Raw genomic sequence first — 23,588 nt, 5'->3', positions numbered from 1 at the left:
CTTGGGGTGTAGGGCTACCCGCACCCAGCAATCAGTCCCTGCGTTACAGGAGCCCACAAACCAACAAATGAACTGGGTGAGGAGATTCACTCAGCGTCACTGCCGACTCCTAGTTATTGGTGACCTACTGACCTAATTTTTTCCCCTGCTGGCTCAGATTCCTGACCCACAGCTTCACTCCCACTTCCACTCATCATGTCCTCCTCACTTCCACTTCCATCCTGGCCCACTGAAAACCCACCTTCTCTACAGAAGGTACCTTCTCCGCTTCTTGTTTCTAAGACCCCTGCCTGCCCCTCTCAACCTCTGCTCACCTTGACCACTGCTATGGGTTGAATGCTTGTATCTCCCCAAAATTCACATGTTGAGGCTCCACTCCTCAGTGTGATGGTACTTGGAGGTGGGGCCTTTGGGAGGTGATTAGGTCATGAGGGTGGAGCCCTTATGAATGGGATTAGTGCCCTTATGAGAAGAGACGTGAGAGATGATCTCACTCTCTCTCTGCCACATGAGGACACAGCAAGACGGCCATCTGCAAACCAGCAAGAGGGCCCTCAGCAGACGCCAAATCTGCCGGCACCTTGATCTTGGCCCTCGCAGCCTCCAGAAACATGCGAATAAATGCTTGTCGTTTAAGCCGCCCAGTCTGCAGTATATGCTAGAGCAGCCGAGCTGACTGAGACAGCCGTCCACACCTTTACCCCAAAGTTCCCTCCTCCACTCTCCAATAAGCCTCAGAGCTCCAGCTCTGGCCCTGCACCCCCAGCTTCCTACCTCATCCCTCGACCCCCACTACTTATAAAACTGGCACAGCACTCCAGGTGCAGAAGGCCTGTGGGGATGGAGCAGGTGAAGCAGATATCACTCCAGAGCTGGGGCAAACTCTCTGTAATTGAGTCCCAACGGAATTGAATAGTTTTGTTCCATTAGGGGGAGTGAAAACAATAACGTAAACAATAATGTATGACATCATGTCCAGACACCAGCTTGGGAGCAGCATACACAGGGAAGACCCTAACATTTGCTGACACCTATATGCAGGTGTTAACACACTGTGCCAGATGCTTACCTGCATTACTTGCCTAATTCTCACATCGCAGAGATGAGAAAACTTGAGCTCAGAGTAAGAGAACTTATCACGTACCATCAGATCTATCTAAAATAAGCCTCATGTTCTTTCTAGTACACCCATGTTGGAACTACTAAATGATAGCAAACACTTGAAAAAACCTTGCAGGGCCGGCCCGGTGGCGCAGCAGTTATCTTGGCGGCCCAGGGTTCGCCAGTTCGGATCCCGGGTGTGGACATGGCACCGCTTGGCACGCCATGCTGTGGTAGGCGTTCCACATAGAAAGTAGAGGAAGATGGGCACAGATGTTAGCTCAGGGCCAGGCTTCCTCAGCAAAAAAGAGGAGGACTGGCGTAGTTAGCTCAGGGCTAATCTTCCTCAAAAAAAAAAAAAAAAAGAAAGAAAAAGAAAAAGCCTTGCAGGGAATGGTAATGTGAAAAGCATCCTTCCACAATCAGGGAAAGAACTCATATATTCTTATTCAGAGAAATATATGCTTATATATTTATTTATTTAGAAAGAAATCATATATTTATTCACTCTTAGGAAGTTGCTTAGCACTAGAAGTCAAATGTAGACAATACAGGGCCAGCCCGGTGGCATAGTGGTTAAGTTCGCACACTCCACTTTGGCAGCCTGTGGTTTGCAGGTTCAGATCCCAGGAATGGACCTACACACCGCTCATCAAGCCATGCTGTGGCAGCATCCCACATCCAAAATAGAGGAAGATTGGCAACAGATGTTAGCTCAGGGCCAATCTCCCTCAACAACAACCAACAAAAAAAAATGTAGATAAAAGACAATAGTTGGCAAAGATAGTTCTCATACACTGAAATAAATACCTAGGCGTTTGCTTATGGTATGAATAACTGTTTTTACTGTTTAATGTTTTTAAGACTTTGTATTAGCATGAACCAGAACTAAGAACACACATCAGAAGAAGACAGTTTTTTAGGATGACAGAACTGTGTGAGCTTTTTGGTTAACATTATTCTTTTTCTACAATAAAATTGTCACCATCATCCCGGTAACTAGGAAGCTTTATTTTTTGTTCTTGTTTTCATTCTTCTGGGCGGCAAGTGCCAGCACATGAGGTAAGCAGAGTAAGAGCAAGGAAACCGTATTGAACTAGAAGTCACAGGAAGACAGTTCTGTCCTCCATATGCACCAAGGAGCTCTGTAAGATGCTGCTATCATCATCGGCTCCTTTGAGCTTCAGTTTCCCCTCTCAAATCCAAAGGCTGCACGTTCTGTGAGGCCACATTCCCCATTCGATTCTCTAACCATCGAGAAAACCCCAGTAGGGGCTGATGACTAGAGTGACGTACTTCAGAGACACGGTGGGGTGTGTCTTTAAAGAGGACTACAAATGAATCATCCATGAGTAAAAAATAATTTATCTCCACTAAAAAAGTAGCGTTAATCTACATGACGTTAGACAAGAGAATGTCTAATGTCTTACGATTATTCTGAAGAGGCTATAAATAGCAGGATTTGAAATTAGTCAGCTCTGTGCTATGGCTCACCAAGAAGCACATGGACGCAACATGGTCCAGACTGGATCAGCAAGCTGTTTCGCTTCTAGCACAAATAGACAGAAAAAAGAAACAGTCTTGGTAGATCCAATCATTAGAGATTCAGCTGTACATGTGAAACAGGAAGCGCATGAAGAATTGCAATTTAGAAGCACTTCAAACAAACACAACAAGAAATCCTACTCTGGGCATATCGATGGAGAGCTGCAAAGCCAACTGTGTTTTTGTTTTGTCACAAATTGTTTAAAGTCACCCATGGGTCAGAGTACAAACCACATCCAAGTGGACATTTCCCTGGACACAGGAGGATCTCTACATTCCCCTCTCTGTGTGAACTCACTTAATCCGGATCATCTGGTCTAACAAACACCTCTGTGGCACCCACACCAGGCAGGCAGCGCAGACAGAGAAAAGGGCGTGTCTTCCCACCTTAAGGAACGAGAGGCTAATGTTCAGAAACTCACCACCAGGGCCCTCTCCAATTTCCAGGGAGCTGACTTCTCACCTCCACTGCCTGCCCACCAACCTTCGCACATGTGCTCCCCAAAGCAGACTCGCTCTTTGTGAAATCTCTGCCACAGGGCTGCCCACACAGCTTACACAGAAGGAGGAAGGGAAGAGAGAGGAGGAAGTGGAGGAGGAAGAAATGATGAGGCTCTCATGTAAGAAACTTGCTTTCCAGAACCCAACGCAAGTCAGCTCCTTCGTGATGTTTTCAAGTATTTAAAAGATCAGTAGTGCTTTTTCTTTTTGTAAAGAATGATCAAAGGAATTTTTTTTAAAGCTTTGGGTTACCCAGGGTATTGATCAAAAGGAAAAAGCTATCAGTTCAAACCTACCTTAACATCTTTTAAGCAGCCTGCACTATCAGCCAAAGCTCTTTTAAATGCTAAGAAGCCAAGCAAAATTACTAATTATTTAAATATTTATTACAGCTAGTGCATCATTTTCCATTGACCATATCTGGAACAATTTAGAGCCAGTGGGTTTAAAATAGACCTTTAGAGTATATGGGAAGCCCTGGAAAGGCAATGTTTATGGGCCATTAGGAATAAGGTATTCCTTTCATGAGGAATAATAAAGTTAAAAATAATAATAATAATAATAAGGAAGGAAGCAAAGAAGGAAGGGGTGGAGGGAAAGGCAGGACCACAGGGTGGATAAGCGCACATGCTGTGTAGTGAGTATGTCTGAATCCTGTGTGATCTCGGGTAAGTTACTGAGCGTTTCTAGGCCTCACTGCCCTCCTCAATAAAATACAGTCAATCATAGTCCTGCATCGCATGGTGAGAAGCAAAAAGAAGGGTGCATGCAAAGCATTTAGCATGTGTGTAAAAAACTCAAGCATCAGTGATTGCTATTCTGGGATGAGTTTTAGTTCCAGCTCTACCAATAATTAGCTGTGTGGTCTTGGGCAAGCTAGTTAACGTGTGTGAGTGTTGGTTTATTCACTAAAAAACGAGGCTTCTAGATTAGATGATCTCTTGATCTTTACAGCTTCTCCAAGCTCAAACCATCTGTGACAACACAGTAGAGTTTTCATTTCAAATTCTTTTGGGTTTCTGTGTTTCATACCTTTCTTTTATAACCTATTGGTCATGGCCATGACCATGACCACACTTATCTGATAGAAGTGTGTGGTCACAAGCACAACTCCTAATCATGAGACTGTGCCTGCGGCAATCCCAGAAGGTTCTTTATGAGGATCCTTTTCACAATGAGGTTTCCAGGAACACACTGTGGGAGAAGGAAGGACTGCCTATGATAGGAGGAATTAATATATTTCCATTCCAGTGGCCTTCAACGTTGAGGCTGTCCCAAAATCAGATTGCTGGTGTAGCCTAGCAGTGCTGGAGCATACATAAATTAAATTCATTTGCTATAACCACCCTCCTTTAAAAGGAACTCCCAATTACTTCCTGCTGGAAACACTGCAATCATCTCTGCTTTCCAATCATAACAATGAATTCGAAAGTTGTCACCACAGGTCCATTTCTCTTCTATCTTGGCAGAACAGAAACTAAACTGTTTCAGATTTATCATTCTCCTTAATAAATGTCCCCATGATGTCAGGAAATTTAAAATGATTATTAAAAAGGGTAAGCTATCATGATCTGCACCATGATATGGAATTCTCTCCTATAAACCCATGTCCTAATCTCTTAATTTAGGTGGTGCCTAGGCACCCAAGTTATATAAACAGAAGAGTGAGCATATCCAGACAGAATTTAACATTGCTGTTAAACAGGACTTGCAATAAGATTAACCTGACACAGTAACATTCATAAAAGATTATGCAAAAGGTAATTAGCACTAATGATTGGAAGTATTTGTGACGCCTGGATGAAGCCAGGCCAATCTTTCCTTCTCTGTGAAGTCTCTAGATGTCCCTAAGATGCAACAACATTGACCGTTTTCCCTGACGCCCTGGCCAGCTGAAATCTCATCTCACACTAACAGGCTCATTAAGAGAGAAGAATCAACTACCTCTAATGAAATAATTAATTCAGGCAACCATCCTCAACGGATGCTAACAGACATTGGGAGAAAGGCTGATGGGAAATTCACAACGAAAGGACCATATGTGCCCAAAGATCACCCTCAACAGCACCAGAAGGGAGACGACGAGACGTCTTCCTGATATGATGCACCATGAGGTCAACACCACCACCCACAAACTAATCTTGCCCAAAAAGCTGGACACGAATCTGATCAAGCTTTAGTGCTCACTTCCAGGTGTCAGAAATACAGAGACTCGTGGAACAAGTTTAAAGAGAAAACACCAGCCAAGTCCAGAATGTGGGACATTCTACACGACAATTGACCTGATTCTTCAAGAAATTAATAGCCTGGGGAGAAAAGGCTGGGACAAGAAGAGGTATTCTAGAGATCAGATGCTTCAAGAGGCGTAACGATCCAAAGTGCTGTGTGGGCTTCATTCAGAGCCTAGTTTGAAGAAACCTACTGTGAAAAGACATTTTTAAGCAAATAGGGGTGAAATTATTGCTAGGAGATGAGGAGTTTCGCAGACCTCTGGGCTTCCCCGACCCCTTGCCATCAGACGCTCTGAACCTGCACATTTGGCTGCTCCCCACTTGAAAGGGCAGGGCCCATCAGCAGAAACTGGGTTCTGGATGGCTGAGCCACACCCAGCTCCACACAGGAAGGGGAAACTTAGGTAAGAAGATTCAGAAGAATCGTGGTTGGTGGAACAAGAGGCAATTCCTGAGGTTATTTAGAGAGGAAATTTACAGGTTCCCCTGCTGGCAATTTTTTCCAACAGGTTTCTAGCAACACCAAGCTTCATCTGAAATCCATTCACGTAAAATGCATAAAATTGCTGCTTGGAGCAAGGAAATCAGCATTTGAAACAAGGAGGGTACCCACGAAATGGGAGAGGAGAGACGAGAAGAGACAGCACACCCAAGTAGTAACTTAGATTTCGCATTCTTGAGTGGTGCTCCATCCTACCACCTCTGCTCCCTGGAGGATTTTGTTTTTGTTTAGCTTTTGTCTATCTTTTTTTAAATATACATAATTAAGGTATAATTTATAAAGTAAAGGGTGCACCTCTTACAGGCACAGCTCCATCAATTTTTACTTCCTGCAATTTTAATTTTATTTGGGTTGGCTTTCCAATATCACATCCCCTCTCCTCAATGCTAGTGCCAGTCAGAACCAAGACTGGAATACAAAAAAAAAAAAGAAACAAGCTGGGACCTGCTCCCTTTCAGCTTCCGAGCTCTGTATGCTGACAACCTGCGCAGCTGAGGCATGCTGTCCAGCCAGGACACAGAGTAAAGGTGAATAGTGAGATGGCAAGTAAAGATACAGCTTCTCCAATGCACCTTTTAAGTTTCTCCCTCTGTGCCAACATCCTCCTTTCCTGAAGCTTCTAGCTCAAGTCATAAGGGTTTTTCATCTGCCACTGCCCGGAACTGTCCAATGGATATAGAACAAAGATCGTCCCCTTTCACTAATTCAAAGACCTGCATTTCACTGGTAAATCTTTGAAAAAAGAGCAGACTCCCCTGCGGCTCTAATCATACCAAACGAAGATTTACAAAGATTAATAAAGATCTGCAAAAATCTTTTACTGCAAAATCTTTTCGTAAAAACAATTTACAAAGATTTGAAGGAAATCTTTTTTAGATCAAAATGTAATACTGTTAATTTTTTACTTTTAAAACCAGGCATTCTAAAATAAAAAGCAGCTTTTTTGTTTGCTATTTTGAACTGGTAACTTGGGACTCTAATTAAAAATTCCTAAAAATGAAAGAGGGACTACACTTAAAGAGTTAGTTTAACGATGCCATAATTCCATCTCAGAAAGTTAGGAAGCCGTGACACCAGGAAAAAGTGCCTTAACAGAAACCAAGGGCAGAATTCTGGTGTCAAGTTAGTCCTTATTCCAAAGAGGTTATCACTCATCATGGCTAAAATTAGATAACTAGCTCTCATCAAGCTAATTTATAACCTTTCAGAAAACAAAAATAGACAGATAGAAAAGTAGATAGGTAGGTAGATAGGTAGATAGATAGATAGGCGGTGTTTAAAACCTTTTCAAAATTTTCAGGATGCTTGGGATACACAAAGAATTCTTCTTCAATAGGGACTATGAACTCCACCAATATGGATTATATGTATATACAAAAAAATACTGTTCTAATACAGAATTGTTACAAAGAGGGGAAAATGTATTAACATAGAATTACATAAACATCTTTAAAAATGCATGATGCCTAATTAAATTCCATCCATTAATAATAAGGCAAGAGCCTGAGGATAGTTCGTACAAAAATGGCATTTCTGGTAAACATAATATCTGAAACACAACCACAACACACAAGCTCTGCCTAATGACATAATTACGTGTTTTTAAGTTGGCGCCATCCTCACGTTACGCCTAAGAAAGCTGCTTCACAAATAGATCACTTTAAGACACTAATTTCCATATGGTTAAGGCCAAAATAAATTTTAGATTTACCTGGCAAGAGTATTATTCCAGCCAGGATTTGAAGCCCTTTCAGAAGCTAAGTCCAAAGCTTTATCAACACGGTTAAGGGAACACAGAGTAAGCGGTGTAGACGCAGGTCTGCAGAGAGAAGGAACGAGTCTGATTCCCGCTCTTCTAACCCAGAGCAAGCCTTTTAACCTCTCTATGCTTTAGTCTCCTCATTTGTGAAAACTAATAATGGTACCTCCCTCAGAGAATCACTAGGAGGATCACAGAAGAAAACGAAGGAAACCACGCCTGGCAAAACGGTAAATGTTCCATAAATGCTAGCTATTATTGCTTTTAACATCATCTTCAGGCCCGTCTGAGTGGAAATCATTCTCATCAGCACAGACTCCCTCTTTCTGAAAGAGGCAAAGAACATTCCTTAAAAGCAGATGTGTTAGCCAACAATGGATGAACCTCGAAAACATTCTGTTAAATGAACAAAGGCAGACACAAAAGGCCACAGACTGTATGATTCTGTGTGCATGAAACTTCTAGAAAAGGCAAAACTCTAGAGACAGAAGAAAGATCTAAGATTGGGGATGGGAACAGGAATTGACAGCAAAGCCTAAAATTGGATTGAGGTGATGGTTGTTCAATTGCACAAATTTACTAAAAATGATGGAACTGGTCACTTATGACGGGTGAATTGTATGGTATAGGAATTATACCTCAGTCAAGCTGCACTAAAAGAAAAAGAGAGGTGGTTTCAACGTGTTCGCACAGGCACTTTCACAATAACCTGTTAAGAAAGCAAATTCAGGTATTTTACACAGCGTAGCAAAAAACAGTTGGGCAAGGATCACAAGGCTTGGGCAAGGATCAGACTTGGATCCTAATCCTGACTCAGCTTCTTCCTAGGACAAACGTTTTACTGCTCTAACCCTCGGTTTCCACATCTGTAAAGTGGGAATCTTAACAGCAGGAATTTCAGAGGCTTGTTGTGAGCATGACATAATCCGCCCCCAGGTTTCCCATATCTATAAATGGTGCCCCTCTGCACCCAATTGCTGAGGCTGAAAATGTAGGTGTCACTCAAGATGCATTTCTCTCTCACATTAGCTCCAATCCACTGGCAAGGCCTGATGGTTCCATCTTGAAAATATATCAGGTGTCCAACTGCTTCTCCCCAGCTCCACCCCAGCCATTACAACAGCCCTGGGGACTCAGAAAAACCTCCCACTGATGTCCCCCATCCCCAGTCTGGCCCCTGGGCAGTTCGGGCTGCACTCCACCGCCAGAGGGATATATACATACACAAAGCCCATCTCCACCATCTCCTGCTCAGACCCTCCCACAGTCTCCCCATCAACCAAGTCCAGATCATGGCCTACAGGCCCCACAGGACCTAGCCCCTACTTGGACCTCATCTCATATTCCCCGCCCCGCCAACTTGGCTCCATCCACATGGGCCTACTTGCCATTCCTCCAGAAGCAAGCTCCTCTGCATTCTGGGCCCTTGTCTGCACTTGCTTCTGCCAGAAAGATGGGAGCGAGCCTCACTCCTTCCTCCACCCAGATCTCAAACTCTCCCCCTAGAGGGGCCTCGCACCATGAAAAACACCACCTCCTCTCCCGCTGGGCTCCAGCCCCTTCACCTGATTCACTTTTCTTCACAGCACTGACTACCTGGAATCACATTATCTACGATTTATGTACACTCTGTCCTCCCACTAGAATATAAACGGCATACAGGCAGGGATTTTTGTCAGTCCGACCCATTGTCCTACCACATACCCCCAGGTCTGGCACAGCACCTGGAATTTTCTGGCCTGGAAAATTCATCACATATTTGCTGAATGAATGACGACATCTCATAATGCACTTAGCACAAAGTCTGCTATGTAGGAAGTGCTCAAGAACTGTCAGTTGGCAATCATAAAAATCCTATTTTTATATTTATTATTATATTTCACAGATAAGAATATGGAAGCCCTACTTAGGTTAACTGGCTAACCAGGTCAAACTCTTAAGTCTGGCAGTCTAGTCCTTCCATGATGTCTCCATTCCATGAGCACAGAATAACTGATGCTCCCATCCCAGCAGGAAAGCAAAGGACAACGTAACCAACTCTTACTATTCTGTGCCCTGCCACCTCTTACCTTCAAAGAGTCACGTTTATCCTGGAGGGCTGGCCCGCATGCTCTCAGAGCCCGGGCAGTCCCTAGAAAGACAACTCATAGTCACAGGACGCTCTGCCAGTTAGGAAGAAGGCAGGCTTCCGCCTCACCCCGAACACAGCTCCACGAGGAGGCGAGTGTGATGACCCCCATCTTACAGATGAGGAAGGAGAAAACCGGAAACAAATGACTGAGGCAAAAATCGTATACTAATTAATGGTGAACTTGGGCCTAAGAGTCTGAAAATTTTTCAAGTCTAGGCCCCTATCTTTCCAGCACACTACACTACTCCATGCATTCATTAAAAAAGGAAGGCCAGAAAAAGAACACTGGCCATAGTTTTCCCCATTTCAAATGACAGTAAGCTATAAGGGAGAAGAACATTACAAGGACAGTCCCTCTACAGACCATATGGGCAATGACATTCACCTTAGAGAGTCATAAACCACTTCTGATTATTTCTACTGTAGGAGTTTATAATAGGACTGGATGGCTTTGTCAACTCATTAGCATGCATCAGGCTCAGATACCCAAAGACCCTGGATAAAATGCGAGTGTCAATTTTCACTCTCAAAGAGTCCTCTGTATTTCATATATTAATAAGGACACAGAAAAGCTTATGCCACAGTATCCTAGCCATCTCCCCTATACACTTTATTATGACACTTTGTGAAGACTGCCAAGACTTGTGTCCAAGAATAGAAGAAAATATGCCATTTCTAATCCCAAAGCCAGGTTATCTTTACAGCTCTCCTGAAGGCATGCTGAGGAGCCAGGTGACAGAAGAGAGGAAGTCCCTCCCCTGCCACGTGTCCCTCATCGGCATCTTGGCACCGCTGCTGTTACTAAAAATCTGAGTTAAACAGCTGTGGGCAATGACACAACAGCCTGACACCCATGGCGGTCCACACCTTGGGGACGGTGTGTTTGGGGCTTCACCACCTTGCATGTGCCCTCGCCATGCCATGGGAAACAGATCTTCCGAAATTCATCTCACCTGTGAGAACGCCAGAGCTCCCAGGGGCTCAGTGACTTGCTGGGGGTCACAAAGCTGGGGGCGCCTGGGCGCTAACTCAGACGTGCCTGACTTCAAAGCTCGAAACTGCTCTCCTCCACTACATTGAGCAACACGCCCCGTTCTCCAATCCCACCCCACTCGCTCAGGCTGGCAGAGAGCAGGACTGTGCCCCATAGATGCCCCAGTGTAACACAAGTCAGCACTGACAACAAAAAGAAGAGAGCAAGGCAAGAAAATCCTCCGGACAACCCCTATCTACCACCTGCCAGGATGCGGAGAGCTGGTCCACCTGCATGTTTGCTTTGCCTAGGCTCGGCAATCCCCCACTTAAGACTTCTCAGTTTAAGGACCACTAAGGATTTACGATTCAGTAGCATGACCAGGAACAGCACTGCAAACAGCCCAGAGGCCCCTGCCTGCTGTTTCACGGCCTCAGAAGGAGGGCTTTCCTTCACAACACAGAACCCTAAGATCTTGTGTTTAGGGGACATTACTGTGAGCAAACCATGCCTCCCTCTCACCTCCCCACACACACACAACTGTGGAGCACAGAATATGGCTACCACGTCACAACTGCTCTGCCCCAGCTTCACCTTCAGTGAATCTTTGCTAGAACTGCAGGGTTAAAGAGCTCACCGAGCCTTAACGCAGCATTCCCTCCTTTTTCTGGCTCTCTCCTCTGTTTTCCTTCCTACAGTTTACCTGAGTCTCAAAAAGATGCTTAAGTAAGTCTTGCCACAATTTCCCCACAAACCCCTGGCTGATCTCTTCATTTGCAACAGAACCTCGAGTGGGCACAGATGTGGTCAGTTCCCCTTACCTAACACTAGCCTTCTGCCTCTGGGAACCCCTCAGACCAGCTGGGGACACCATGTCCCCACCACCGCTGGCTTCCCAGGGCCGCTGGCCTTGAGGTTTACCTTCAAAGAGAACACTGGAACAAGACCAGCTTCCTAGTCCCTCCTCAATTCTGCCCTAGAAAGGGTCCCAACCCCTCAGCCAAATTCTAGATGAAACCCAACAGTCCTCCCTACCTGCTCAGCCAAGCCCCTACCGCCACGCTCTGACATTGATCAGCCCCGTGCAGGTCCTGTTGTTTCCTCCATGCGTCTCTCCCAGCCCGCACCTTACAGTCAGAAACCCAACCCCGCAGCCTCAGCTGAGATTTGCATCATTCTTTCCGAGATACCTGAACTCACCAACTGTTACTTTCCCTTCACAGCTCTTAACAGAACTGTCCTTAAACAATCTGTGCGTGATTTGGTGCTGTTTTTAAATATCCTCCTCGCCTCCCCTGCCCAGGAGGCCAGGGTCTCCATCAGTCTTGTCAACTGCAGCACATCCGACGCTAGGACGGTGCTGGCCGAGAAGAAGCTCTAAGTAAATGTTTGTTAAATGAAGGCATGAATCAGAAGCAAAGCTTCCCCTTTCAGCCTCAGAAATAGAATCTCGTCCACTGACCACGAGTAAAGGCAACCTAAGGCAGCTTGCCAAACGGTTTGATTTCTTTTCCTGATGGAGTACCGGAATCAATAATATCAGACAGGTAAGAGTGTTTGTTCCTTTTCGGCTATGTTCCCTAGGTACTTAGGGTAAGGAAAAGTTCTGATGGGTAAGACCCACCCTTCCTGCACTGGAAAGGAAAAGGGGAGAAAGATGGTTTGCTTCATGAAGGAAAACCAAAAATAGGCCAAGATAAGACAAGGAAATTACACGAGGAAATAAAGTCTCATCAGGTCATCCCAGTACCACATGGCCCCGGGCGGCACTTAGAGACTTCTCATTTCACACAGCAGCTCTCCCAATACCACCGTGCCCAAAGGGAGAGGCAAAATGGGTCGGTGCCCACAGCCACTCTCTCTAGACCTCAAGAAGGGTGACAATTCACTATCTCAAGACATCCAGGGACTTCTAAAAATGCCTGAAAAATCTAGATCTCACTCAACCAAACTTCCTGACCCATTTTCTCAAAACACTTGCACAGAGAACTCTGCAGGGAAGGGGCCGAAGAGGCATTAATAACAACATTAAGCCATATTACTAATCTACTATGCTCCCTCTTTTCAGAGCAAAGTTTTCCAGGCCTCGATCGTTTCCAAAGAAAATCAGTAAAAATCTTTTCCACCTTACTTGCGACATTTTAACAAATTAAGGAATCACAGGAATGAAGGAATGAAGGAATGAATAACAGCATCCATCTTGCCACAGCTCAGGAACAGGATTTCTCACAATACTTCTCTCAATTGCAAACCAAGTCTACTTTTAAACATCCCAGGAGTGGATTCCACGGTCTGCAAGGACAAGAGGCTGGCCATCACAAATAGCCACAGCAAGGCATAACAATGGACCACTCCCAAACTTTTCTCTCCTTTCTGCGAGCCAACAGAAGAAGAGCAAAGCCACCCAATTCTGACTCAGGTCCAGCTTGGCTGTGCAGCTTCCATTGTTCAAGGCCACAGGAGGGCTGACAACGAGGCTTAGCGATTCTGCTATTTCCTATCTGAGCTTCTTTTGACTTCTGTATGCAGAAAGGTACCATTATCTCTGAGGGACTGCTGATCATGACAGCAGATCACATCTGTCATACGCTTCCTGAAAGGTCACTACTGCACCACCCAAGTTCTTGAAGCAGCCGAGGGAGCCCCAACTTACAAACAGGAACAAAGATTGCACCTGACCGTACATAACCACGACTTCCTCCTTGTAAAGTCTTCTAACTTTGAAAAGCATTGCATCATCCTGATGATCAATCTACTTCTACAGAGTTGTCTCCAGGACCTCTTTTTCCTTGGCATACTGGAGAAATGAAATGTCCAAAAATGTTATGAGTGGAAAATAAAAGTATGTAATGACAAAAGCATTCAGTGGCCAAATCTGTGGTGGAACAATGTGTTGTTTGGGGGTTTTTGGTTGTTTTTTTTTTTTTCCCAGAACACACACACTCAAAACTACTCACTACTCATAAGGAAATCCTTCTTATTTTACTTTCTCAATGCAGTTCTCTAAAAGCCAGCTTGCGTCCAACTATAAAATCACTGCTATTCCTCGTTCTACAAAAAGACTTCCTTTCCATCACATATTTCTCATGAATCTCAGAACACGATTTTATTTTTCAAATATTTTACAAGCTGAAAGACAAAAGTAATCACTTTTATTTACAAAAAAGAAAAAGTCAATCCAAAACTACTCCAGAAATCCAAAGAATAGAGTCCACAAAACGTTTCTGTCAGTCCATTCTTCCAAAATAAGCAGAACTTGCGTTGTTTTTCCTATTTCTTCCCTCCCCAGTCTGTACAGGTGATAATTAGCAAGGCTATAAAAAAATATATTTCAATGAACTTGTTGGTATCAGTCCTATATGAAAGGGGCAAACCACTATTGCAGACCACGGTTATTAGACATCATATTCTAGACTGATGTGACTGGTAAAGATTAAGAATCAGTAATTTTCTCATTTATTCACACAGACACACACACACACACACACACACCCCCATGGCTGCCAAGCCATGAATCAAGCAAAGACGCCTTCATCCTCGGGGTGTGTTTGAGTGGTGGGGTATATGAGTGACTTTTTTTCTATATTTTTTTCAATCTTTTTCATAAACATATATAATTTTATACTTAAAAGTTTTAAACTTGAAACTACCAACTCTAAGAAATCTTCTCCAGACAGGCATCCCAATATTATTTCAACTTAAAGCAACTTGGGCAGCTAAAATCTCCAAAGTGATAGAGGGAGAAACAGCCCGGGAAGAAAACTAATAAACCTGTTAGTAAGAAATCCTCAAGTTAAAGAAGGTGAAGTCTAACAGGCCTCGTCCTGTTTTTTTCTGTATTTTCCTTGATTATCACACACATTCTAAGCAAAATCTGTAGGAGGCAGGAAGGGCATGGGATATTGCTGCAGAGAATAAGATCTGTAATTTATCCTCTCAACAGGATGTCTGTGCACATTTCAGAAGGGGATTTACCATCCGCTACACAGCACGTTAAAATTTGGCCATACGCCTCCTCGCCATCCCCAAGGGACCCTAACCTGCGTGGAGAGAAATCACAGGAACCAAGATTTTGGGACTTCTTGGGTGCAGGCGCCATCCAAGATAGCGGGTTCAGTGGAGTAACAGGAACAGAGAGGAGTCAAAAACGGAAAAGTTACTTGCAGACTGCTTGGAAACAGTGCCAGGGTCACCTTTTAACCAGCGGGACAACCCCCCCGCGGCCCCTCCTTTGTCTGCCCAGGCGGAGGCTCGGCCGGCCCCGGGGCTCGCTCGGGCCACCCCGGTGGCGCCCGGGCAGCGAGGGGCGAGCCGGGCGCCGAGGGCTCGGCATCTGGCCGCGCGCAGCGCACCCGGTGGGCAGTGCATCCTCGCTCCAGGCAGGGTCTCTCCATTTTCAGGGCCAAGAAAACAATAAGCAGAGCGGAGCGGCCGCCGGGCTCCCCTCCCTCGCGGCGCCCCCCGCCGCCGCAGCACCCTCCGAGCCGGGGGCCACCTAGCCGGCCCCCGCCACGCCCCGGCCCTGCGCCCCTGGGCCCTCCCCGGGCACGGCGGGACGACCGGGGCTCGCCGCACGCCCACCGCCCTGCGCGCCGTCCCTCGCGCGCACGCGAGGACCCCCGCCCCACCGCCCGCCCGCGCGGACCGCCGCCGCGGGGAGGGGAAGCCGGGGGTCCCCGGGCCGGGGGGCGGGAGACCGGGCAGCAGCGCAGTCTCTCCGGCGGGCACCCGCCTCCCCCAGGAGCCCAGTCTTTGTGTGCAAAGTAAGCGCGGAAGGCGACCCACCTCGGCGCGCACACAAAGGCACGCGGCTCCCTCCCCGGCGCTCGCTCCGGGCGGCCGCGGCGGCTCTGGGCGGCCCGGGGACTGTGCGGAAGGCTGCTCCCACGGCGGAGGCGGCCGGACCAGCGAGCGGCAGCTCTTTCACACCCCGCGGCCCCGCGCGGCCGAATTAAGCGGTGGGGCGGGGCGGTGGGGCGGGGCGTAGGCGAGGCCACGCCCCCTCTCCGCCCAGGCCACGCCCCGCCGCTAGGGCCTCTGGCTGCCCGGCTCGGGACCCCAGCGGCCCGTGGGGACCGCGCCCCGCGAGAAGGGAGTTCGGGAAAGTCTGGGATTCAGTCCGGGAGGTTTGCTTGCTGTTGCTGTAGTTTGGTTGGCTTGGGAAACTCTGGGAAGAGGAGAGGGAATATTGGAAGAGAAAATTAAGTGTCACCAGATGAGACAGACAGAAATGGGAAATCTAAGGGGGCAGGCGCACATTCGGGGATTTCACAATTAAAGATCTCTCTCTCTCTCTCCCCCCCCCCCCCACGTCCCTCTTTCACACACACACGCACACACACGCGACCACAAGTCCTGGGGAGTGTTTGGCTGCTGGGTGTCTGGTCCCATCTCCTCTCCCTTCCTGTGATGTTGAGAGAGACTATCCCCTTTGAAATCCTACCAATACGTCACCAAAGAAAACTCAACAGGATTCAGAGAGGAAAAGGAAACATTTGTTGTAAATGTGCAGATTTACTGTCAAGCAGGAGCTTGACACCCAGTGACCTGGGAATTTACTACTATTCCTCGCCCTCTCCTGCTCATCATCAAAGGGAAAAATGGAGATTTAAATTTGTGCACAAGGAGGAAAGGGTTTCTTTTCCCATTTTTTTCCTCTCTGATTTTCGTTGTTGGTTTTTTTTTTTTAATTTCTCTTACAGCAAATTGCTCCTCTGCCCAACCCTAAGACTCTTAGATTACCATCTACGTGAATCACGGCATCTACAAAAATGGGAGAGAGCTGTTTCAGAGTAACAAGCAAGGAGAGCCAGTTGATGGGTTTTAGATCAAAAGCTTTTTAATTTTCTTGGCAACTGATGAATAAGGGTTTATTTATTGGGAAGCTTTTCTGACTAAAACAGGTTGAGTCACACGACCCCACAGAAAAGTCATATAAATTATGGATTTCAATAAGCAAATGACTGACTCCAAAGATGCTGTAAAGCCACAGCCGTGTAAGGGCCTGGCCATCCCCAGGCCTTGAAGCCCACGGGGGCCGGTGGAGGGGGAGGGGTGCAATCATGTGCCACAGGAGTGAGAGAAAGAAAAACTCCTTCCCAGCCCAAGAAACTGACCAGTGTGAACTTTATCCATGGTGTTTCCCGCGGGTCTTCCTTCTCTCCCGTCCTTGCATTGTGTTGTTTCTATTTTTGACAATGGATCTACTCAGCACCAAACTCTAACTTGGGATCCAGCCTAGATTTTCCCCTCACTCCCCACTTGGGAGTCGGTTCCAAGTCCTGCGCATTCCACAGGATGTCCAAATAACTCCCCTCTCCACCCCACTGGCACTACCACAGTTGGCCTTTGGGGGCTGTTCCCGCACTGTGGCACTGGTCTCCCACAATCCCCAGCCTCTGATCTCACACCCTCTTTCAAACTCCTAACAAACTACTTCCCCAGTGCAAATCTGCTCAGCGTCTTCCTCTGCTTAAAATCCTTTAGTGGATGGTGGATGCCCAACTCCGACTACACAATCAAGTCCAAGCTCCTTAGTACCGGACACTATAGGGCAGCCTACTCCTTGATATCACTTTGACCATTTCCGTGAGCTCTTCCTACATCCCCCAGACACCCAGGGCTCCACTCAGCCGGAGGGCTGTATTTGTCAAATGACCCTGCTGGGTGAATAGGAACACAGGATGAAAGAATCTGTCACCTGTCATGCTCTTCCACATGGCTCCCCCCCCCACACCACCCCCCAGCACACCTTCACCCCACACCACCCCACCTGTCAAGAGCTCCTCTCATCTCTGAGACCCAAGTTCCTCTGAGAAGCCTTCCTTGACCTGTTCAGACTGAATGGACCTTTTCTGCTCCTCTCATACCTAGCACGCTCTTGTAATTATTGCACTGCATTGTGAGTATGTGCCCTCCTTGAGCAGGGTTTGTGCTTGATATATATACGTATCTTTATATCATTATACTTAACATGGTGTCTGGCATATAAGAAGTGTTAGAGACTGAATTGTATGTCCCCCACACACACACTAAAATTCATCTGTTGAAACTCTAACCCCCAATGTGACTGTTTATGGAAATAGGGCCTTTAGGGAAGTAATTGAGGTTAAATGAGGTCGTCATGTTGGGACCTGTTCCAGTAAGACTGGTGAATTTATATAAGAAGATGAAGAGACACCAGAGATCTCTCTCTCTCTGTGCACACACAGAGATGAGGCCACATGAGGACACAGCTAGAAAGCTGCAAGCCAGAAGAGGTCTCACCAGAAACCAACCCTGCCGACACCTAGATCTTGGACTTCCGGCCTCCAGAACCAGAACTGTGAGAAAATAAACATCTGTTGTTTAAGCCACTGTTATGGCAGCCCAAGCAAGCTAGTACAAGAAGCATGCATTAGATTCTAGATACTAAACTTGGAAAAGCACCAACCCACCAGTGAGCCTGTGATGTCCCCCCCAACGCAGCCTGGCCAAACTTCTGTGATGCCAGGACCGTGGGCAGAGTGTCTGGATGTGACAGCTGACCGCACAGCCTCTTCCCTGCCCTCTAAGAGAAATGGAGACGTGCAGTTCATTCCATAGTCTGGGGTATAAATGCCCACAGGCTCTCAGCCATGGCCCTATCCTTGTATCAGGAACTGTAATTTCTCCCAAGCCAAAAACAATAAGAGCAGATCAAATATTTTCTTTGAACTTCTTGGGTCAGAGCTTTATTAAAAAACAGGACACCAACACCCATTCATTGAGTCCACTGTTTGGGGCTGAATATTTCAAATTCCTAGGGAGGCTCAGGGGGACTTTGGTCCAGGTAGGACTGATTCATTCATTCATTTCAAATATGGAGGAGAGCTCTACAGACACCCTGGACTGCCAGAAAAACAAACAAGTGGACCCTAGAACAAATTAAGCCCGAACTGTTGCTGGAGGCAAAAATGATAAACTGAGGCTGTCCTACTTTGGGCACATATGAGACGGCAGGATTCTTTGGAAAAGGCAGTAACACTGGGAAAAGTAGAAGGCAGAAGGAAAGATGAAAACCAAACATGAGATGGCTTGACTCCATAAAGGGCATGAGTCTACAGATGCTGAGTGAGGCTTTGGGGACAGGACATTGTGGACATCACTCCTTCACAGGGTCGCCAGGAGTTAGAGCTGACTTGATGACACATCACAACAATGCTCAAGTATCCAAATTGCTTTGGGGCCCCTGGAGTCACTGTGGGTAGACCCCAGAGTAGGAACTTTAAGGTTATGGACTAGAGTGATATTTACATTCATATCCACACCATCTACCAACAGTGCCTGGAACAACAAGACTTTCCAGGATTATGGCAGGTGACACCAAACTGTCAGCCTGACTCTAGTGTCCTGTAGATTCCATATTCTAGCTATGGACAGGACTCTAGGAAAGGGCAGGTGAGCCAGCAGCCCAGGCACCTGCTGTGTTCCACGTGGGTTTCTGCTCCTGGGCTGACATGGTTTATCACTGCTTGGAGGGTCTTTGCTGCCTTGCTTTCTCCAAATACAACACAAAGAAAGCACTCCTCTGAATGCTTTTGAGTCCCTTAACCCATCTCTGGAGATAGATTCCCTAATCTCACATTACTAGAAAACATACATAACAATTTTCCATCTTATAACACTCGCCCACAAGATCACGCATATACTCAGCTTTAAGTTCATCCTTTAACTTTGACATCTGGAGGCCTTTTAAATTCATTCCTAAGGAAAACTGAAGAAAGCAGAGATGAACATTTTGGGATGTAAAGTGGAGCAAAGCAAATCAATTTGGAATGAGATATGTTGTTATTTATCTTCTACCTCGGTCATCTTCCCGATGCATGATCTCCAGATTGTTATTTTATGCCCTAACCATCATCCCGAAGGGGTCCAAAAAGACGAGAAAAGCTTAACAGTGCCCTACAGGAGGGTATTTGTCTTTTGTATCTTAAATTTTGCACTGTGTACATGGCCATTGGAATAGGTAATAATCCATTTGAAAAGAAATAAAATTTTAATTTTAAAATCATATATTTAAAGTCTCATTCTTTATTATCTGTATCAGTTATCTATTATTGCATAACAAATCACCTTACAACGTAGAGGTTTAAAGTAAGACGAATGATTTGCTCACAGTGCTGTGGGCTGGGAATCTGGAGAAGGCTCAGCTGGGATACCTCGTTTCTGTTCCACCTCGTCTTAGCTAGACTCTGTCATGGGCCTGTAGTCAGTTGGGAGGTCGACCAGGGACTGACTCGTCTTGGGTTGCCTCAAAGTCCAGGTGGTGACTGGAGCTGTCTGCTTGGGTCCTTCAGATGCCCTTCACACAGCCTCTCAGCAGGCTCGCTGGGACTTCTTCACAGGGCATCTGGGTCCAAGTGGGTGAAAGAGGAAGCTGTAAGGCCTCACGAGGTCTGGCCTCAAGGTCATTCTGCTGCGTTCTACCATTTGAAAATATCACAGAGCCAGCCCAAATCCAAGGTTTGGGGAAAACAAACTCCACCTCTTGATGGTAGGAGCGGTGGCCACATTATCAAAGGACCTGAGTGCTAGGATGCTAGGATAGGAGGAAGTGTTGTGGCTATCTTGGCAAAAAAAGTCTTCCCCTGAGTGAGAGATGAGAAACTACATAGTGGAGGATAACTGTGACAGGTGACAACCGTAGTCTCACAGGAAATCATTCTGATCATAAACAAGCCCAAAGCCCTTTGCAATTGAATATAAACCCCACAACAACAGATTCAATAAATTGGTGCTGGCCTCATGTCCTGAATTGATAGATCAAAGTAAATACTTGATTTTTGCTTGTTTGTTTTTGGTTTCTTATAAGAATGAGAGGGGGGACAAAAAAAAAAAAGCTTTAACACTAAAGACACTAAGGTTGACCAGGTTCTAAATCAGTGTATTAGTTATCTTCTGTTGCATAACTGATTACCACAGACTTAGCAGCTTAAGAGAGCACCCACATATTAGCTCATGGTCCAGGCACTCCCTGGCTGCCTTCTCTGCTCAAGGCCCCCAAAGTGGAAATCAAGATCTTGGCAGGACTCATGGCTCATCTCACCTGGAGCTCAAGGATGTGTTGGCAGAATTCAGTTCCTTGTGGTTGTAGGACCGAGGTCCCCATTTCTTTGTTGGCTGTCAACTGGGAGCCACTCTCAGCTCCTAAAGGCTGCCCAGATACCTTAGCATGTGGCCCTCCCCATCAAGTCAGCAATGACACATCAAATCCTTCTGGTGCTTCTGATCTCTGCCCACTCCATTTCCAGCCCCTCCATCTCTGCCTTCCTGATCTCTGCCTCTGGACTCAGATTTAAAGTGTTCATGTGATTAGGTCAGGCCCACAAGATCATCTCTCTATTTTAAGGTCAACTGATTTGAGACCTGCCTTTCATCTGGGTATGACTGAATAATTGGGAGAAGGTGTGTGCACACCAGGGACAGAAATCTTGGAGCCTATCTTAGAATTCTGCCCATGCAATCCAGAATATAGGTAGATGGACAGATAGGCAGACAGACAGATGTTCTTTAGTATAAAACCTATGGAATGTGAGAATAGGCAGAAGAAAGCCTTGGGGAAGTCATACAAGCTCATCAGTTACCTAGGAAGCCTAGGTAAACTAGAAGAAGCCAGGCCTAGAAAGGAATTCTGATTAGGTAATAACTTAGCTCCCACCTAGCCCAATGGGCAGTAAGTCTTCATTAAACCCTGATGACCTGAATACTGAAAAATTAGGAAAGAAAAACAAAGTTAAGAATATGGCACACTAATTTTATTACTTAGTAGCGTAATAATATGAATATAATAGTGTTTCCTTTATTTTGCTTAACAACTTTGCACCATTGTTGCATAATATTAATGCAAGGTCTATAACCCACAAAGACAATGCTTTTCAGCGAAGAGACTTATGGAACTCATTTACGGAAAAATTTTGTGAAAAAATATATGGCTTGCCAAGTAAATATAGTATATATGTACCTTTTAAAATTAGTAGCACTTAGAAAGGATTAAAATGATATATCCAATTCAAAAAGAATGTGCTATATGCAAGATCATGAGCTATGTTAAAATAGCCTCTTTGCAGGAGCATTTGTGAGCAAAGAAATGGAATCATTTCATTAAATATGCTAATAGCACCAATAAGAAAAATGCATATTCTCCCCTTTAATAGATATTCGCTACAAAGCATTTTGCAAACTCCACGACAGAGCTGTAGCTCATGATGTAACTGAAAACTTCGCCATTTCTAGAGAGTTTAAAATTTAGGAGTTTTAATTTTGAAACCTTTAAGATATGTGTTGCCTAAAATGCTTAATTCGGTTTTTACAAGACACTTGCTCTTTGTCACTCATAATTTTAAAATCAAAGGGACTCTATAAAATGGTGACTCAGACTTGTAACTAAATATCACCTAAGAATCAAGAGAAACAGCTGTTAGTCACATAAACAATTAGTGAATGATGCAAAGATCTGAGTTTTACATCTTTTTCTTTACATAAATCCAAAACCAGAACAAAGCATTTCCTGAGAGCCCTCCTATATATTAAAACTAAAATCTCTAAAAAGCTAAGAGGAGGGAAAAACACTGAAACTCTTATCCTGTCAAAATATTAAGATATCTTAAGAGTAGATATTAATGAGTAAACAAACATCTCTGTATTTAAGACAAGAAAGATAATTCTTACGTGTTTCCTCATTCAAATAACATGTAAAACAAACGGCCAACTCACTGAGAACATTCTACATTTTTTGTTATTGTTGTTGTTGAGGAAGATTCACCCTGAGCTAACAGCTGTGCCAATCTTCCTCTATTTTGTATGGGGGCTGCTGCCACAGCATGACTGACAAGTCGCATAGGTCTGCACCCAGGATCCGAACCTACAAATCTGGGCCGCCGAAGCAGAGCACACCAAACTTCATCACTATGCCATAGGGCCAGCCCCAAGAGAACACTCCACATTGTGCTCCAACTTTTTTTTTCTTTTCAATATAGATTCCAGATACACACATTTCTATTAGCAGGAAGTATCCTTGAAAACGTTTGTATAGATAATAACTGGTTGAATGCCATTTATATACAGAATACTCATGCCTTTTAAGGGATGCAGTAAAATAAGTTCATGGAGTAATGGAATAAAGACTCAGCTAGGGCAGAAGAGATTCCAATCATGGCTCTGCTACCAACTAGCTTTGTGACTTTGGAGAAGATATTAACTCACTGTAGGCTGTTCCCTCTGGATTTAATGATTATTGATTCTATAGCGATATATATCTATACCTATATCTTTCTAGCTATATCTTCTGCATAAAAATCACATTGCTATTACATACTAATATATACACATATGTGTATATATACATAAGTGTGTGTGTGTAACTTCTATATAAAACTTACAGCACAGGTGTTCCCGTTGCTGGCCAGGCTTGGCTGGAAAGGGAAGCTGATCAATCCACTTTGAGCTTCCAGTCAAAGTCCAAACCGTAGCTAATGTTAAATCTTGCCAGAGAAAGTTTGCTTATTAACTCTGCTTACATGTTGGAAGTGCGAGTGACTTCTGGGCTTTAAAAAAATGCTCTCCAAGTGATAACATTCTTCTATCTGTTCCACCAAAATTTAACATGAACAAACATTCTAACTGTTAGCTTTAGCTGGACAATGTTAATATTAATAAAAATTGGAAATTTATAAGGAAAAGGAGAGAAAGAATGAATGATTAGAGGATAGAGTCCTTCTCGGGCAGCTGAAGCCAGTTTCTGGAGATGTTGTGTAACATTACCTCCCCGTTCACCTCTCAGACAGCCACTGTCACGCTCAGAATGACCTGTCTTGTCCTGATTCTGA

General features: G+C 45.2%; 1 protein-coding gene across 3 annotated transcripts in view; it reads right to left on the bottom strand.

Annotated features, from left to right (window-relative positions):
* FAM107B (family with sequence similarity 107 member B) overlaps positions 1 to 23,205 on the bottom strand; it is an 83,797-nt gene extending 60,592 nt beyond the window's left edge. The window contains exon 1 of one of the 3 annotated variants that reach the window (XM_070500872.1): positions 23,142 to 23,205. The gene's annotated coding sequence lies outside the window, so the exon portion shown is untranslated. Of the gene's footprint in view, positions 1 to 3,068; positions 3,165 to 15,528; positions 15,696 to 23,141 lie in introns of those variants that run through there. The other 2 variants (XM_014855926.3, XM_070500870.1) reach the window with 2 other exon arrangements.
* Between the last annotated feature and the right edge of the window lie 383 nt (positions 23,206 to 23,588).

This window comes from Equus asinus, chromosome 29, assembly GCF_041296235.1.
Source record: "Equus asinus isolate D_3611 breed Donkey chromosome 29, EquAss-T2T_v2, whole genome shotgun sequence".
Taxonomy (NCBI): Eukaryota; Metazoa; Chordata; class Mammalia; order Perissodactyla; family Equidae; genus Equus; species Equus asinus.
The sequence above is the reverse complement of the archived record's forward strand: the minus strand, read 5'-3'. Positions and strand labels throughout refer to the sequence as shown.